This window comes from Cyprinus carpio, chromosome A18, assembly GCF_018340385.1.
Source record: "Cyprinus carpio isolate SPL01 chromosome A18, ASM1834038v1, whole genome shotgun sequence".
Lineage (NCBI taxonomy): Eukaryota > Metazoa > Chordata > Actinopteri > Cypriniformes > Cyprinidae > Cyprinus > Cyprinus carpio.
Window position 1 is genome coordinate 3,598,366 of NC_056589.1, and position 20,855 is coordinate 3,619,220.

The following is a 20,855-nucleotide window of genomic DNA, read 5'->3' on the forward strand; positions in this document are numbered from 1 at the left end:
CGCAGTCTGACACTTTAGCTTGATAGAATACATTTTATAAAGCATATAAAGAGAAAAGATAAAGCAGCAGAAGAATTCACGCATTCATAATTTCCATGAGATTGGTCTCACCTTGCATTGGTCTGTAAGCTCCTCCAGAGTCCGTACGATGGCCTGCATCACCGGAGCTAAAGTCTCTGCCAGACAGTCATTATCAAGATGAAACATTCACATCGTTTCGGTGCCAATGGATTACTTTCAATATTCCACACACTTCCCTAAACGCCGGTTTTAATACTCAAACTAATCTTAGCTGAAAACCACACACAGAGCAAGACGTTAATGGCTGTTCACAGTCAAGACAAATAAACAGCTGAAGGATGAGGGGAAGTGAAGGCCTCCTCCACTGACCAGAGCCAAGAATCCTCCGAGACGCCGCAAACACAGCCGCTGCAGAGAGAGACGGAGGAACGTGGACCAGATCATCGTCCAGAACAGCTCACGCTCCCTCAGACCGGCCTGGAGTCAACAGGACGGGAAATTAATAAATGTGTGGCTTTTGATGCCAAAGTACGTAGAACAAGAGTGACAGTTTAGATCCAGTCTAAATATGTACTGAGAAAAAAAAAAGAAAAATCAACTAAACATTATGTTCCTGGAAAACTCCTGCTTTAAAATAGTGTAATCTAAAATTTTAGCCAAAATAAAAGTGACATGACTGGGTTTTTTTTTTTTTTATTGCTTGTAATTTTGTGCAAAAAAAAAAAAAAAAAAAAAAAAAAGATTTGCAATTTGCCATTTGCATGCTGCCACAGAGAAGGATGGGAAACATAAAACTGTTTACTTGCGCAAATCAAACATGATCATTCCGATATTAATCTATAACTATTCTAACACATCCAGTGGAACATATATATATATAATGGACAGTAAAAGTAGACACAAAAGTGTCAGTAAAGGCATTTATAATGTTACAAAAGATTTCTATTTTAAATAAATGCTGTTCTTTTGAACTTTCTATTCATCTGTGAATCCTGAAAAATAAAATGTATCACGGTTTCCACAAAAATATTGTGCAGCACAACTGTTTTCGATCTTTGATAATAATCAGAAATGTTTCTTGAGCAGCAAATCATCATATTAGAATGATTTCTGAATATCATGTGACACTGAAGACTGGAGTAATGATGCTGAAAATACAGCTGCGCATCACAGAAATAAATTACAGTTTAACACATATTCACACAGAAAACAGAAAATCGTCATAATATTTCACAACATTACTGTTTTTAACTGTAGTTTTGATCAAATTAATTCAGCCTTCGAGAGCTCATTAGTGGACTGACACATTGTTCTGTGCTCATTCGGGGCTTTAAAGAGCAATACAAGAAGTCATGACCATTACTGCCACATTTAAGAGGTGTACTGAGAATCACAAACCTGAAGGGAGCGGTCAGTGATGCTGACGGTCATGAGGAGGGTCTCCTGATGCAGTTTGAACTCTCTCTGCACCTGCATGAGCCAGACGATGGTGACTGCTCGCATGTCACCGCTCACCTCCTGACCATCCAGATAACGCGGTCTGATGGCCATCACAACCTAGAGAAGCATGCATTCAAGCAAGACCAGTAAACACAAACATTAACAATTTTTGTACAGTGTGTATTAATAGGAGGAATTTTGTAGAGACGATATCGAGGCTCTATTTGTAGTGATGGTGACAAAAACTTCATGTTGTGCGAGAGGGGCATTTTTTGTGTATGTGTGTTTAACCCTAGACATTAAATCCTCCAAAAGCTAAAGATGTCAATGCTTAGAAGCAGGGGTTCTCAGTTTCAGTCTTTGTGTACCACCGCTCTGCATGTGTTCTCTTATTTAACACACCTGATTCAGATCACAGCTCATTAAAAGAGACCTCCATGCATCAGATCTGGAGAAATGTAGCATTGCATCAGTGTCTCAGCAATGGATGCTCTGCAGTGAATGGGTGCCGTCAGAATGAGAGTCCAAACAGCTGATAAAAACATCACAATAATCCACAGCGGTCAATTCAGTCAGTTAGTTTATATGTGGAGAAGAAAGATGATGAAAATATAGAGTTTTGAGGCTTTTATTATTAAAAGTCTAAAAAGTCAATCTCCTGTTGTCTCTCACAAATATTCACACATATTTGTTTAATGCTGTTTTGGCTTGTAAACAGTGCTTCATCTGTGCAGATTTCTTTCCTGATTCAGACCAGAACACTTTTTTCAGAACTGGGAATAAAACACAACGGGAAAACAGACACAGGGAATGGATTTTAAAGTGATGGAATTCAGTAAAGCATGCACATAAAAACAATAATGGATTTTATTCTGTATTTGTTTGTATAGATCATATAAAACATGTCTCACCCTGATGCTCTAATTCTCTGCTGAAAGTTTGGCTGTTGTATGCTTGGCTTTTGCATAAGTATTTGAGTTAAAGCAGCTTACCTGTTTAAAAATAACACCCATCTTCTCCAAAACACCATCATCTGTCCATCAAAAGATGCTGAAGCTGAAAATGAAATCAAATGTTTGGCACCTCTGAACCACAGATAAAAATGACAACAGGAGTCATAGATTACCTTTATACTGTATATACGCCTGTATATGAGCGTATAGAAGATGTGCATCCCTGCTTTATATTTCATATGGAAATATGAAATAGAGTTAGAGCAGAGATACAATGCTTATTTACTCAAACAAAGCACACCTGAGACTTTGAAGGAAATGAATAGTAAGTTTTAGTCACACACACCTTTAGAATAAGTTGAAGAATAAATGCACTGCTCAGAAACTTCTTTCTTTTCCCAGCAGCCTCTGATGCAGGGCTGGTTCCAGACATTTCGTGGCCCTCTAATAAAAAGCAATTTAAACAATTATGATTCCTAACCTTTTTATTTATACACCATTGTACTTAAATTTTGTCTATATTTATTTATACATTACCAGTCAAAAGTTTGGAGACATTACTATTTTTTAATGTTTTTTTGAAAGAAGTCTCTTATGTTCATCAAGCCTACATTTGTTTAATTCAAATACAGAAGAAGAAAAAAACAGTAATATTGTGAAATATTTTTACAATTTAAAATATTGATAGCAATGGTTTTTTTTTTTTATATTGTTTTTTATTTATTTTATTTGTGTGTTTATTTTCAGCATCATTACTCCAGTCTTCAGTGTATGATGATTTTTGGTATTAATTTTTTTTTGTTGATTTGGTGCTTTGTGAGAATTAGTTATTATTATCAATGTTGAACACAGTTGTGCTGCACAATATTTTTTGTGGAAACTGTGATACATTTATTTTTCAGGATTCACAGATGAACAGAAAGTTCAAAAAGAAAAGCATTTATAACTGTGAAACTGTGATATAACTGTGGTATAATTTTATTTTTCTGGATACTTTTGATCAATTTTATGCATCCTTGATGAAAAAAAAATAATTCAATTAAAAAAAAAAAGAAAAACTCAAATGTGTCCAAACTTTTGGTACTGTAAGTACATATTAATCAAACTTTATCTAAGGTAATCTCTTTTTGTTTGTTGAGGATGGTATTATTATATCCATGTGATATTATTTATATTAATAATATATTATTTATTGCGTTGTTACCTTAAATCTGCACTATATACAAGTGGAAGTGCAAGATATGATCACTACTAAGCAGAAAAGAAGTAGAAATTTCTAGTTAGTTGAAAGTGAAGTGTTATGTTAGAGCAGTAATGTAATCATCAGCAGAATTTAGAAGATAAACACATCTTAAATACAAACTTGCTAGTCAGCTCCTGATGGGATGTCATTGATTGTACGCACAGATTCAAAGCGTCGCACACTCTTTAAATTCGTAATAAATTGGTGAATGATCTGTCCAGAAATGACGCTGATCGCCAGAACAAGTTTAAGTTTAGAATCTAAAATCACTCCAAAGTAGTTGAGGACACCTCACACACCTTCATTAAGAGCTATTTAACCTTTTGCTTCGCAGCACCTCGTTAACGATGTGTTCGTTACAGCAAACATTCAGAAGGTGGGACCTGCTTTGAAACAGCAACATTAATTACTTTAATTACAGGTGAGTGACGATTCAACTCTATCCATTATGAACCAGTACTAAATCATCTAAAATAGGGCTTATTTACTTTCAGAATGTGAGAATATGTTTGCTCACTACAGGAAACAGTCTCTCACATTCACACAAGATCATCTCTAATGAGACGAATCTCCCATTCAACCAGTTTTGTCTCATTAAGACCGTTATAGGTAATAGTATTTCCTCCAGTGAAAAAGTGCATCTGCTGTTGTCCTTCACATTAAAATCCAGACACATATTTGTTTAGAGCTGTTTAAACGCTGCTTGATCTGTGCAGATTTCTCTCCTGATTCACACCAGAACACTTTTTCACTGGAGGAAGTGTTATTATGGATTATAGACTCTATGTATTTGAGTTTAAAATCATCTTAATGCTGGATTTGTTTCATCTTTTGTCTTCCTCCAGATGTTAACTGATGGACTGGAGTGCTGTGGATTACTTGTGGATTATTGTGATGTTTTTATCAGCTGTTTGGACTCTCATTCTGACGGGCACCCCATTCACTGCAGAGCATCCATTGCTGAGACACTGATGCAGTGCTACATTTCTACAAACCTGATGAAGAAACAAACTCATTCTAATCTTGGATGAACTGAGGGTGAGTACATTTTCATTTCTGGGTGATCTATTCCTTTAACATTTGTATTCATCAGTTTCATTACTCAGCTAGTGGCATCAAACAGAACTGCAGAAATACTGATTAAAGTCAAACAGGTTTCATTTATTTAACGCCGTTGGTTGAGCCAGTGTGGTTCTTTCCTCTATGTTGCTTGCTGAAACAGATTAATACTCTTAAAGTAACTGCAGCCCATTTATTATGATGAAGGAAGTGCGTTGGGAAGCACGTGAAGTGACTGTAAGACCAGAGAAGTGCTGTGATCAGCTGTGATAACGACATCATGTCAGATGAGTAATGCTCACGAATGGCCTTTCAGGACAGATTAAAATCCTGTTGCCATGACTTTAGTTAATTGGAAATATTGCAGTGGCACATTTATGAGGTTACGCTATACTGTGAGAAAGATTCGAGGCTAAACTATTGGCACCGATCTTTTAGGCATGACATCATCAGACTCAGATGCACAGACGTATACAAAAACCATTTCTTTGGTGTAATAAAGCCAGCCCTGACTAATCAATAAACGCCTCTTGAAGCATAACTCCAAAAGCATTGTTTCTGTGATGAGAAACCCCCATTATTGATTGATTGATTGATTGAATGAATGTCAAGTCTGTGTTTTATAACTGGTGTCTAAGAGCCCGGCCTTCTTGCTGTAAAACTCATTTATTTCAGACCTAATCCTCTGACTGGCTCAAACCAAACCAGATTGATTAGTCACATGATATTTGCAAATATGGCAGGCTTCAAACTGTGCACTTTGGTCCTGCGCCAGCTGCCACTGAAATAACAAATAGCTTTCTCCAGATATTACAGGCCTCCATGATGTCATGGTTTGGCTGACAGTGGCACAAGGACACAAATATTTATATTGTTTCTATATTACAGCGTTCCAGACTGGCTGTCTTTATGAGTGAATCACTGAATCATTCATTCAACCGATTTATTAGAAATCAGATATTAACTGGTAATACATTGTTTTAGTTCTACTATTAAATTGGTGCATTTTACTGGTGCATATAATCCACCTAATTTTTCAACGCAGAAGTAAGCTGTTTTCTGTGAATGTGCGAGACTTTCGGTTCATTAGCGCTGTAGGGGAATAACGAGAAGAATAACAACGTGCAGAAACGTTTAAACTGTTTAAGATAATACATTAAAATAATATGAAAGCCTTGCACATGATATTTACAAGCTGCACCCACTCTTACAGGAAAAAAATAAGGTGGATATGCTTTTTTTAAACGTTTGCAACTGCTTTTATCACTTAATTAGTAGCACCATAATTACTACAGTATCAATTTAGCAGTTTTATGGTGAACTTGTTACAGTGTAATTATACATTTAAGTGATTAGGGTTTGGTTAAGGCTTAGCTGCATGTATTTATACATAATCATGCATGTCTTCTGCTTCAACGTGACTAGTGAGCAGAGATTTAAAAGTTTATTTTAAAATGCAAAGTTTGAAAACTAAAATGTATAAATAAAGCTCTGTAAAAACTTGCCTTGCATTTTTACTACACTCATGTAATAAGAGTCTGATATGTGCGGTCTGAACTTCTTTATTGAGCTGGTGTGCAAAGCAATATCACAGAATCATGCTGCCTCCAATAACTTCTCAGAAATATCTCAGATGTTGTGGAATAGACGTTCGATGCTCCTGAGGTTATACTGATCAATGTTGGTTAGTAACATGTGGTAACCAGTGCACCAGCACGCATACTAATGAGCAGCTATGTCTCTTCATCACTGTATATTGTTCACTGTGTAGTTCTGAGGACTCGTCCTCCGAGTGGACGGCTGTATATAACTGATTATCCTCTTCGCAGTCAGTCTTAAAAGTCACTTTGGGATTAGCAGCACGGAGGAGCCGGCAGCTCTCACAGCCCAGACTCTAAATTGATTATAAAAATGCCAGAGTTTGTGACATTGTTCCGTGCTGAGGGAGAGACTGGAGGCTCTGAAGGTCTCCTCTCTCTGGAGGGAAGACGTGGTTAAGATGGTTTAGAGAGCGCTGGACTGTTGCTGGACTCACCCCATCGATTGTGCTGTTGACCTGCTTAAAGCGGCTGCTCACCTGCTGCTGCGGCTCGAGGAGAGAGACCATACAGAGAGAAGCTGTAGATTCTCATTAACGTGCAGAGCTTTAAACAGAGTTGAGGGGAGACTCTTATAAACATATACAACATGCTTTTAATCACTGCAAACTAAACAGATAGTGGCCTACTCTAAAATACAATCAGAGGCCAGGCTCAGAGAAACAGTTCAAATAGATTTCAGCTGATGGTCAAATTAAAGCTGTCTTGGAAACTTTTTTCATTCCTCAAGCATTTATTTTTCCATTATTGCTATAGATTTTATTGATTTACCCAAACTTTCAAGATTTAAAATCTTATGAAAATCCATACTGAGAATATACACACCACTGTTCAAAAGTTAAAAAGAACAGAATTTATTCAAAATATAAATCTTTTGTAACAACATACCGTTTAAAAGTTTGAGTACTTTTTTTTTTGAAAGAAATTAATACAGCAAGGATATGCTAAATTTATATATTTATAATTTATATATACATATAAAAGCATATATATATATATATATATATATATATATATATATATATATATATATATATGCTTTTAAACTGTTTATTCATAAAAGTATTCTGAAAAATGTATCACAGGTTCCAAAAAAAATATTAAGCAGCACAACTGTTTCCAACATTGATAATAAATCATCATATTAGAATGATTTCTGAAGATCATGTGACACTGAAGACTGGAGTAATGATGCTGAAAATACAGCTGCGCATCACAGAAATAAATTACACTTTAACACAAATTCACATAGAAAACAGCTTTTAAATTGTAATAATATTTCACAATATTTTTATAACAGATGTGAATTACAGTTTTAAATTAATTTTTATAGAAAATTGGTATAGAATTGTATTATTTAAAAAAAAAAAAAAAAAAAGGTCTTACTGATCCCAAACTTCTGAATGGAATATATATATTTGCTTTAATAATGTTTTCTGGAAAATGTATATCTATTATAACAGTACGATTGAAGAATATGCTTGAGATTATATAGAAAGAGAAATATACATATCAACATAATATTGTGTTGTTTTCCATTCAGGCTGTAATCTTGTCATATACTGGTGAAGAGAAATGATCTAATCTGTGTAGGACATTACACTCCGACCAGTTCAATCACACACTGACTGATGCACACAAACCAAATCATTTCATCCAGTTTTATTTGTATTGAACTATTTACTCTGTCGCTTTCAAGAAGCTACAAACAAGCACCTGAGGTGGTTTGTGTGTAGGGACGTCTTGTAGGAAGACAGGAAGATGATGGAGGAGAGGAGGGTCATGCAATAACACACTCATATATCTCATATAGCATTCGATTGCACTCTGTGCACACGCCTTCTGCTGGAAATGTCACAACATAAAGAGAGAGGCACAAAACAAGACGTCACGCGTGCATGACTAATGTGTTCAGATGGGAAACGGCTTATTTTTCCCATAGATTATTGTCATACGTGCTCCTGTTGAGGTATGGAACAATTGTGTTCAATAGCAAAAAGATTCAGTATTGAAAAAAGGAATCGTGAATCGTTCATTTGAGCACTGACTCATTTATTTACACCAATTGTGTGAACAAACCAATTCATTGAATCAAACTGGACTATCCACCTCGGCATCCATTAAATGTTGTGAAATATATAATAATACAGCATTTTGAAGGCAAGGCTAATTGTTGGAAAAAGTAGTTTATTACTGGAAAATCATGCATTTCTAGCCTGCTGTTAGTCACTGGAAAAATGAGTTTGTTACAGGAGAAGCTGAACTGCTGTGATAACGCTACAGCAGTGTTTTGATGAATCATTTAAGAACTGAGTGAATGAACCGATTCACTAAATGAACAAGACTTAAGGGACGATGGGAGTTTGATCTTGTTAAATATTATCAGAACTTAATAACCAGTTTCCAATAATATTTTCACTCTGGATGAAGTAAAACTGAGTTCTAGTTCCAGTTTTCCAATATATTCTGCAAAACAATTCATTTTGTGTCGACCTGTGAGAATGAGGCCATTCATATGGGACCATAAAATTGATTTGGATTTTATTAGGCTCAGAAGATTCAGAAGTCTCTGTAGATTTATGTAATGTAAATATAAATGTAATTAATGCAAATGTAAATTTACTGCACGCTTAAACATTAGAAAGTAACAGCTCTGCCATAAAGCTGCAGACACAATAAAATGTGATGAAAAGCGCAGCATTCTGACTCGATTCAACGCTTATCATAAGAAAAAAAAAAAATAGCTTGTTACTGGAAAAACTTTATTATTTGAACAAAAAAGGTCACGTTATATCAATGTTTGTTGGAAAGCGTAGCCTGCTTCTGGAAAGACTGCAGTGTTCTGATAATGTCAGGCCACTGAAAAAGCATTATTTTAGTGCATCAGCTACATCAAACCTCTTCAGACCTCAGCATGTGTGACTTCTGGGAGGTGTGAACTATACGAGACTTCTTCAGACCTCACACGTCCCTCCGGACCAGCACAGAGCCCAGAAACACACCCCGACGGTCCTCTGGAGGCTCTCTGATGCTGATGTTGACGTCTGAGTTTCGCTCTCTCCATTGACACGAGTGACCTTCAGTATGGAGGAGGCAGGTGTGTTGACCGAGTGCCATATTCCTCTGCCTATAATCTTGAGTCAACAGCATTTCCCAGCCCTCCATCACGCGTATTTACCCAGTAAACACACACTTAGGCCTGCCTGTTTACCCCGTCCCTCCACACACACACACACACACACACACACACACACACACACACACACACACACACACACACACACACACACACACACACAGCCGTCCATGTGAATCAGTAGCTCACGCTCTTGTTTCTCAAAGCTTCGGCGCAGTTAAACGAAGCGTCCTTGAGCGTCTGCTTTGAAACGGACTGCAGACGTATTGATTCTCTGCAGTGTGGAGGTCTGCTCGGTTTATATGGAGGGTTTGAATGAGGCTGTAAGGCTCTGGCAGGTTTACTTTCCTCCCCAGACAGCTAATATTGTTGTTGGATGTTGGACCTTTCCTGCACCTGCTGTCCGCTCCAGTCTCTGGCATTCTGCTGTTTAATCACAGTATTAGATCCTGCATATAGCTTCATCAAGCTCAACATTCACTGCTTCCTCTGTCCTCTGCTCACAAACACAGAGCCGACGTGCATGCACAGCTTTCACGGCTTCCCAAAACCTCTTTATCTCAAGCAGACTGAATTAGCAAACCAGTGTCTGCGGCGGGAGAATGAGGACAGATAGCGGCTCTGAGACACAGCCATTTAAAATAAAATGAGCATTAAAATAGTAAAAAGGGCAAAATCGTCCATGGGGAACAACTGAAATTGGGACAAGTTTGGTCCAGTTAGTGATAGTGCTGTCACTGAATAACAAATGTAACAGAAGTGCACTTTAGCATACTTTAAAAAGACAGGAGTAATAAAACTTTACAAGAATAACCTTAAGTGTGAACTGAATGTAATGTTTTAGACTCTTAATTGCATGTTATTTACAATTAAATGGAAATGAATTAAAGTTTAAATTTATATTCAATGCAATTAGTACATCTTTATATGCCATTTCATAATTACTTCCATCGTCTATGAAAGGTTAGTTAATATATTGATGCTATTTCAAAAATCTGCACCTCTTCTGTGGTTAATATTAATTTCATAATGATCCATACTCTGTAAAGTCAAGCAGCAGAAGTTGGCATTCTGGCACATTTTGGGGTGAACTAAATATGCAACACTAGTTTTACACATCACTGTTTATAACACAGGGATTTAATCCTTTGCTTTGCTGCTTTAAAATAAATAAATAAATGAGGGCATAAATGAAGAGTATACCCACTTCTCCAGGCACTACACCACTGCTTGCATGGGACTAAAGCAGGAGCGCCAGTGTCACAATTTATCTAATGTGATTTTGAGCTAAACTGAATAGATGGAGATGTTCTGTTGAGATTCAGAAGAGCTTGTGTTTTGGTGGTTTGTGGGTTTCCATCATATAGAGAGGAGTTTGTGTTTGTGCTGTTTCTGTCCTTTGCATCGAAAAACAACATCGAATCCCTCGAACTTCCACTGAGCCATTTTCCCAAAACATCATCTTTTGTGGTTCAAATTAGATGTGAAAGTCACGCTGGTATGGACTGATATGGGGTGAGTAAATGATGACAGAAAGATAGTTTCTGAGTATTCGGACATATGTTTTTTAACGGATTCTCAGTTCGCTGTGTTTTATATTTGTTTACTAGTCTAACTGGCAAAAAATGTGCAGTTCAACCAGTATAGTGATTATAGTCTACCAGCAAAATAACTGTTATGTTAGTAAGGAAGCCTGAGGGAGACACATGGCACATGGTTAAACAGACACACTGGAGCAGCTTCATCACTGCGGCTTTCCTCCGTCTCCCCTCACACCGGTCCCACAGTCCTCCATCATTTTGTTCTGAGGCGTGAAAATCAGTCTCTTCACACCAGAGGCAATGTCTTTGGCTGTCCTTGAGCACACACACATACACACACACACACACACACAGATAGAGAGATTGGAAAGGGTGTGCAGGTCCATCAGGGTTTTTAAGCTTCAGGGACGACCATTTGTATTCCTCTCACACTGATGACAGAGTGTGTTTGTGGACGCGTGTGTGTGTGTGTGTGTGTGTGTGTGTGTGTGTGTGTGTGTGTGTGTGTGTGTGTGTGTGACACAGCAGGAATTTTGCAGCCGCTGAAATCAAAGTCTGAACATCTACTGACGGGCCGCATCTGTATATGTGTGAGGCTTCAAACGATGTGAAAAATTGATTTGAACTTTTTGGCTTTATCTGTGGGAAATATGGTGGCAAGTTGAAGCATTTTATCTCTTGAATCAAAAACAAATCATGTTTTTTTTTATTGAATATTCTCTAGATAATACCACAATACTGGAATAAAAACCCTGTCAGTTGTACAGTGAACAGTTAGTTATAGACAACCCCAAAAAGTAAGATGTGTGTCAGCTGTGATCCAAATTTCTGTCTGTTCAAAAGTTTAGACACACACACACACACACACACACACACACACACACACACACACACACACACACACACACACACACACACACACATAAAGCTAATCATATAGTTCTCCTTTTGAGATCTACTTTAAGTGCCTCAGACGAAACTTGTAACTCCAGATAATATAGTATAATATTTCAGGATTGTGTTTCTTACCAAACGTAAGCCGAATGAATTTCTCCACTCAATCAAACACCATCTGGATATGCCTACACATGCAAACCTTGTTGCTCTGGTAAAGGGGGTGGCTTTGCACTTATTTATCGCTACAGTTATAAAATTTGTCCAGTGTCTGTTTCCGAGCCATCATGTTTTGAAGTCTTGGCTGTACAAACTAAAGGTTCAGCTCCTGCAGTAGTTGTAATGATTTATAGACCACCTTAGTTATCTGATTTGTCTGCTTTTGTTAATGAATTGTATATTATGTTAACACACTTACGTACTCTGTCCCCGAATATTACATCATTGGGTGATTTTAATATTCATTATGATAATACTACAAGTATTTAATATCATGATTTCAAGTTATTATCAAGTTTTGGATAATGCCGAACTTGTTCAGTTTGTTAATTTTCCAACACATAAAAAAGGTCATATTTTAGATCTAGAATGTTGTTCTGGTGTCAGGCCTTTTAATTCTACTTTTACCAAATATCCTACCCACAACGCTGTTTCATTTCAGAATACCAAAAGTATAGTCCTTAATAATTTGGATGGAATGATTGACCATTCTGTAAATCTGTGCTGTTTTAATTCATCTACATCTGATTTGGTATATTTTTACAATGACAATTTTTCTCACATTCTTGACATTGTGGCTCCGGTGAAAACCGGTGATACTGTATCATTTGTTCTGTCACCAAAAGGGCTCTTTTTACACCAATATCATTGCACTGGACAGAGTAATACAAAGACTTTGTTTAGCACTGTTAACAATCTGTTGAAACCTTTTGATAGGGTTTCCTTCTCTCCCACTCAATGTGCATCTTTTGATGAATTCTTTAGATCTAAGATTGACAGTATACATCAAGAATTACTTATATCTGCTTTAATGTAGTGGATACAATCAAATCTGTCGCTCTGTAAGTAATCTTGCTAATATTTAGCTAATTTCAGTAGATTCAGTCCTCTACGTGTTAGTTTGATTCTTTAATCACCGTTTTGTTTTGTTCCTTTTGCATCTGTTTAGTTTAATCTTTTATTAATTCTTTTTTAAATTTTTTTTTATCTACTACTGCTGTTCCTTCATCATTAAAATTAGCTTCTATTACTCTAATTCTTATGAATATTGGATCCTAAAGGTCTGAATAATTATTGGCCCATTTCCAACCTTCCTGTCATTTCAAAAACTCTTGAAAGAACAGTAGCAACTCAATTTGATTACTCATCTTCAAAGTAATGACCTCTACGAGCACTTTCTGTTGGGCTTTAGATCTATACATAGTACAAAAACAGCTCTCGAAAAAATTACAAACAATCTTCTTCTTGCAGCGGATGGCCTACTGTCTATTTTTATTCTTTTAGATATCAGTGCCGCATTTGAAACCATTAGTCATTCAGTATTATTAGATCGATTGGCTTGTGTTATTCTTTTAGATATCAGTGCCGCATTTGACACCATTAGTCATTCAGTATTATTAGATCTTTTGGATTGTATTTGTGAGCACATTTCAGTTACTCACGGTGTTCCACAGGGGTCCGTGTTGGGTCCACTTTTATTTATTATTTATATCTTACCTCTTGGTTATATTTTTCTCACTTATGGTATTCATTTTAATTTTTACGCCGAGGATACACAACTGTACATATCTACAAAATCTAATATTTCCCATCCCCCTCTCAAACTTACTAAATGTTTGCAGGATGCTAACATTTGAATGACTAAGAATTTGTTATAGCTCTCTACCAACAAATCTAAAGTCCTTCTTTGTTTTGTATTGATTGTATTTTATCAACTTTTGTTGAGTGCCTGCGTAAAAAGGCGCCTAAAAATAAAAGGTATTATTATTATTATTTTTATTATTATTATTATTATTAAGTAGACTTAAAAGTAGTAAAACAATAAAAGTAGTAAAAAGTGCATTTTGTAATAACGTCAATTTAAAAGTTTTAAAGTACATTGTAAATCACTGTTTTAATCTTTAAAGTACACTTATTTTGATGTTGACTAACACACAAAAGCACATGCAAAGTACTTGTTTATAATTTGAACTCTAGTATGTTGTGCAACATTATACGTTTATATATGTTAAATGAACTAAACTGCAACTTCACAATTACAAATATATTTAAATAAATAACATACAAGTTTCAAAAGAAATGACATTAAAGTATATTTAATGCTTGTCAGTACATTCAGCAGTAACTTTCACCATATTTCCATATGTAACCATAAGTAATTATGAAAGGTGTTTTTCATAAGTTTTTGGGTATGAATCTAATCTTTAGTGAGTGATTGTGAATGCTTTGTGATTATAAATAAGTGCATGCATGCATGTGGTTGTCAGACTGCTCAGCTTGTGTTAGCGTGTCCTTGTAGCATGTAGTGTGTTGCGTGTGAGGGGTCAGAAGCGGGCTGAAGACCTGCTGTCTGGATCTCAGGAGAACAGTTGGTTCAGAGGAGAGAGGAAGGTGAGCCAGACAAAGTGAAGAAGGAAAACAGGCAGAGAGGAAGAGAGAGATTTGAGAAAATGAGATTTGAGGGCTAAGCTGTTTATTGCTGCTGGCAGATCATTTGGACATACAGCAGCACAGCACTGATGGGAGACCAGCCAAGTCAAAGCATGAAAGTGTGCACAGACTATCACATGTTCAATGCAAAGTTGCAAACCAAAATGCAAAACGATGGTTTCACTGGTCAACCTGCTGAACAAATAGTACACTACATAGTAATTGCCCCACTTTTGACCCACTTACTCTAAAAGGACTTCAGTGCATCTTTATATGTAATTTCATAGTTACTTTAATTGACTTTGGAACATGGTTAAAGTTACTGCTGAATGTACTGACAAGCATTTATGATCAACTAAAATATACTTTCATGTCATTTTTGTATTGAAACTTGACATGACTTTAAATATATTTGTAATTACTAATTTTCAGTTTAGTTCATTTAAAATATATTAACTTTAAATGTAATATTGAATAACACACTACAGTTAAAATAATCAAGTACTTTACATGTGCTTTAGCCTGTTAGTCAACATGAGTATTAAATTAATTCTTTTATTTATGACAAAAATTATTAAAACATAATGGTTTTAAATGTACTTTAAAATAAAACTTTTATTTTGACATCTATTACAAATTGCACTTTTTAAAAGACTACTTAAGTGTGTTAAGAAACAGTCATGGAAATGTTTTTCTTTAGTTCATTTAAGGTGCCTTTTATTTCAGTAATATTATATTATCTGCAAGCACAGTTATTCAAAATCCATTTGATACTTAAATTACACTACAAGTGCACATTCAGTACAATCAAGTACACTTCTTTATCATAAGGGCAGCTGAACCAGTTTAGCTCTTCTGTACTGGTTTTCAATAAGCATTCATGAAGAGATTGTTGAAGACAAAAATAAACGTGACTGAGAAAAACACTCATCCATCATATTCAGAGCTTCCTGTAGTGTGTGTGTGTGTGTGTGTGTGTGCGTGCCTGTCAGATCCAGCTCATCCACCTCTTAATTGACTCTGGCTCTGCTGTCTCCATCTCTGAGGATCGTGACCTTTACGAAAACCGCTGGTCGAGAGCTCAGCGGATCTTTTCTGGATAGGGGAGAAGTGAAGATGAGACAATTAACACACACACACACACACACACACACACACACACACACACACACACACACACACACACACACACACACACACACACACACACACGTCATGAGCGGCTGACAGCTGAATGCTCTGCTGAGCTTCTGTCTGGCTCTTTTTTTCCTGGACAACTCGACATGGCCGGCTGATTTATTCTCCTGTATCATTTAGTTCAATTAAATATATTGTGCTGGAACAAGTCCCGTGGGCTCATTCTATCACCCAGTGCTAATTATTCTCAATCACAGCGTCCTGACCATGACACTGCCTACTCACTGGACTGCTAAACAGCATGAACACTCGTCCAAATGACAGAAGGAGAGACGGGGAGAGACAGACAGGTCTGCGTGTTTCTCATCAGACCTTGTGATTTACAACACAGCGATGCTTGATGCTTTTCATGGACATCCGCCACTGAACACACATTACAGCTTCCTGTGTATCTGCTGTCTACATAGGGAGCTAAGACTGCATCCTAAAGGAAATGGAACCTCATAAGCGGTCATTTGTCAAAACACGTGAACAACATGCTGATAGACTCAACACACAATGGGTTTCAATGCCACAAACAATACAATCTAATCAGAAACAAAAAATACTCTTCTGGCTATCGGAATTTTGTTTTGTTTTTTGTTTTGTTTTTTTGCAGTTTACATTGAAATACCAGTAGGTGTTGACTGTCTTTATGACGGATTCATTGACTCATTCATTCAAACGATTCACTCAAAGCACTGATTCAGTAACGTGTGTTGTTCGGAGACGTGACGTGTTAAAATATCAATATTCCATGTCAGTGTATTTTCTTACTACTGTAGTGTACTGTAATGTGGAATAACACTTGTGAAAAGAGTGCTTGACTGTGTTGAATGTGTAGTTTAAATCTTAAAATTAGCCCATATTTATCAAATTAATATTTGCAGGTAATTTATTATTAATGAAATAAAAGGTCACCTAAAGTGCCTTACAGAGAGCCACTTTCATGACTGTTTCGTAACACACTTAAGTAGACTTTTCAAAAGTGCACTTTGTAAATAATGTCAAATTAAAAGATTTAAATACATTTTAAATCATGTTTTAATAATTTTTTTGTCATGCATTAAAGTTGTACACTTATTTTGATGTGTTGACTACTTGTACTTGTTTATCATTTCAATTGTAGTGTGTTATTTGATATTACATTTAAAGTTACTTAATATATTTTAAATTAACACCATGCAACTTACAATAACTTATACAAATATATTGGAAAAACATGACATATATGTTTTAATAGAAATGACATTAAAGTTTAATTGATTTTATTATAAACGCTTGTCAGTGCATTCAGCAGTAACTTTAACCACATTTCAAAGAACAACAGAAGTTACATATAAAGATTGTACTGAAGTCCTACTTTAAATGGGTCAAAATGCAAACACATTTTTATTTAATTGTAAATACAGTGTCTGGAAGCATTACATGTTCACACTTGAGTATATTCTATTAAAGTATATTTTTCTGTAATTTTTAAATTGTATTTCTTTTACACAAGGCAGTGTAAATCCAGCTGGTCATTAAAGCAAAATAAACATCAGACAATTCATGTTTATGTTTCTGTAAATAGGCTGAGCTGACTGTATATTATTATTTACATAGTAGACAAAAAATAGTAATCAGTTTTTTTTATAGCATTAAATGAAATATATTTATAGTCAATATTTGTCTTGTCCGCTATCCTAGATTTTTTCTTTGTGGGTTTATTTTCTGCTTTTCTGCTTCCAGAAGCTGCTTTAGATTTAGACTAGAATCTTATTAGGCGTCTCACCAGGTTTTGGAGCAGAGCTAGTAAATGGGCTCCGGCACATTCGGTACTGATTGAGCTTCAGAATACTTCATATGGCATACTGTATGCATGAAATGATCTGTAAGTGCTCCAATTCTGCTCTCCGAGATGAAGCATCTACAGAGAAGTGTAGAAAAGTGAAAAGTGCATATTAAGGCTCCTCACCCTGATCCAGCGATTGAGCACGTAATGTCTTCTGAGAAAATGAGCCGCTGTGGCCATATTTAGTCGGTGGCGTGTTTGAGTGAAATTGAGCAGGCAACATAAAAATCTCTGTTCTTATCTACAGATGTCATGTGATAAATAGTTTAGCCTGTGAGGGAAGGTTAATGAGGCTTGCGTTCATCAGGCAGGCCGGTCATCTTTACCAGCTGGTGTGTGGCCCAAACGCGCTTCTGCTCCTGGAGTCTCAGCCACCGCCATCCATCATCCTCAGTGTCTAATCATCCTTCCGACGCCGACGCTTACATGGAGTCGCTGAGATCCGCTCTCTCGCCTTGACAAGCCACAAGGAAATGACTTATTTATCATTCACAGGCCGGTGATTGCAGGGCGCACACACACACACACACACACACACACTGTTAAATGGAGTTGAAGAGCACTTTCCTTTTTTGTCTATGTTTTTTTTATACTCATTGCAGTGGAATATAAAATTGCAATGACGAAAAAGTTGTCATGGTGATTTTCTCTGGATGATAGCATTCTGCTGGAGACTCATGATTTGATCTGCACCTGACCATTTCAATATAGTCCACTGCTCCTAAACGGCTTCCAGATAATTTACATGTCCTTGGCCACCAAATCAGTCACATTACTAGACATTTCCAGGCAGATGTTGCTGAGGCATGTTGGAACTAAACTCTGCAGGACAGTGAATTACATTCAAGGTACACATTCAACATTTTGTGCTAAATTTAAATTTATTTGTTGTTTTTCTTGTTGTTTGTAAAAAAGATGTACTTTTTTTGGTAGCTTGATGTACTTTTGGTTGTGCGTTTGATTGTATTCACAAATTAATTAAAAACAGCTGTGATCACATTGACTGCTAACAAACATTAATGCACCTGTCTTCATTAACGCTCATATTCCAATTTGATGCCACAACATTAGTTTTGACATTGTGGCTTGTTTATCTAATGCAACTTCAGTATTACAGATGTGAGCATTAATGGTTGTGAATGCGAGTGAACTGATATTTCTCGTTTTTTCTACAGTTTATTTATGTAGTCTTGCTGCTTTCAGCTGCTGTCTCATTCAAGATACTCTGTGTGTGGCTCAAAATAATCAACTGCAGACTTCATTTCAAAATCTTTTTGGTAATAGTATGGATACCTGGTGTTTTGATCATAAGTCAAGGAATAACTGTCTCATTCAATATACTCTGTGTGTGGCTCAAAATAATCAACTGCAGACTGAAAAATTTATTTGACATATTTCCCACTAAAAAAGTGCTAGACTTGATTTTATTCAGTGGGATCTGGGATCTCGTTACATGACAGATTGGAGCAGGTGTTTGGAGGGAAGAGGCTGAAAATGTTTTTGTGACGTCAGATGAGAAAAGGAAAGTCATTTTAGAAGTGCTGTAGTTGTGGACATATTAAAGAAAAAATATTTGCAATAACTCACCAATTAATAAAGCACAATAAGACCAGAAATACCCATTTCTGTACAGTGTAGATCACCATGGACTGGCATTTGTTTTTGACAGTAGCTCAGAACAATCTGCTGGAGTGGAGGCCACTGCTGGTAGAGCAATAATAGAAACATAAAGACTATAAGAGCACTATGAAGATAGCACTGCTTTTACAAACACTTTCTGTATGTTGAAAATCAAATGAAGGCTATTTCTCTTTAATGAATACTTTCTACTGCAAACTCTCACACACACAAAAAGCAAAATTAATCACCTTAATAAATAAGAATCAATACCTAATTAAAAGACAAACCAGGTATTGATATATCACAAAGGTTGTAGAAAGTCACCCAGGCGGGACGTTAAAACACCAGCAAACGTTCAATACATAATTAATATGATCAGAACAGAGTCTGAATTCCCTGCGTTTACATTTGATCATTTTTTGTCATTTACAGTAAATTATGTTTCTTAGTTTCTTCTTAGTTTGTTTCTTTTTAGTTTTTTCTTAGTTGTTACAAAACAGTTTTGAGTACTTTGTTATGTTAATTTTATCAAACATACATTTGTTTTTCTGTAAATCTGTAAAATGTTGCTTCCATTATTGTTTTTTAAAAGATTAACAATGCTGTGCTTGAGAGTAATGACTTTTACTCTCCTAAAACTATATGTTTATATATATTTATATTTATGCATTTAGCAGACGCTTTTATCCGATTTTATTTACAGGATAGAATTATTTTTTTTTTTTTTTTTTTTCTTTTTTGTGTTAACTTGTGTTTGTGGGAATTGAACCCACAACCTTTTGCGCTGCTAACGCAATGCTCTACCACTGAGCCACATGAGAGTAATAACTTTTACTCTCCTAAAACTATATTCATTTAAGGGATAATTTATTTTGTTGAAGTCTTTTTCTCATATTGTTTATTTTGTTTCAGGTAAAATGTAATGTGGTGAGTAATTATAATAATATTTTGTGGAAATCAGCTCAATCTGTCCAAATTGCTAAGTAGATTAGTCCTCTTCACATTTAAGGCAAATCAAGTACCCTTGCACTGTACCTGCGCTGAGACAGCTTTGTGCACAGCATCACTGTACACATGAGAAGTGTATGTGTTCACGTCAACGCTTTGGTGAATAAAATGCTTGTGTGTCAACGTCTTGCAGACATTTTTAAAGTTCTGTGCCCTTCTCACACTACTTTTGAAGAAGGAATGCTTGCTGTCGCATCTCAATGAGCACAAACGAATTAAAGGTCCGAGTCTCAGAATGAGTGAAGCATATGAAGTATGTAATGATGCTTCGCTTTCAGTTTGTCCCCAGGAAACATTTCCTTTCTCGTTTCCAGATATCCTGGTGTTCAGACGTTGAGATATGCAATCTGTGCAGTGGTAATCTTGAGAGCACACACGAGCTCAACCAGTTCTTTTAATTTAACAGTCTGCTGACAAACAGGGTCTTGTGAATCTGGGGAGAAATTGAAGACGACACCAGTTCTCCGCAGCTTGCCCAACAAACTGCCTTTTTGGCTTATCTGGGAGGGTCAGAATCCAGATATTTGAACTGTGCAATTCTCCTGTTCAGTTGCGTATATAAAAAACTTTACAAAGTGTGCCGAGAAATCTGCAAGATCAACAGCCTCCAGACAAGTCATGGCCAACACTTACACTTACTTGGTCCAGGGTTGATTTGTTGTCATTCTGTCACTTTAAGCATT

The 20,855-nt window shown here is 36.2% G+C and overlaps 1 pseudogene; it reads right to left on the minus strand.

Moving 5' to 3' along the window:
• Nucleotides 1–318: 318 nt before the first annotated feature.
• The window catches only part of LOC122148518, a 58,945-nt pseudogene continuing 38,408 nt past the window's right edge, over nucleotides 319–20,855 (minus strand).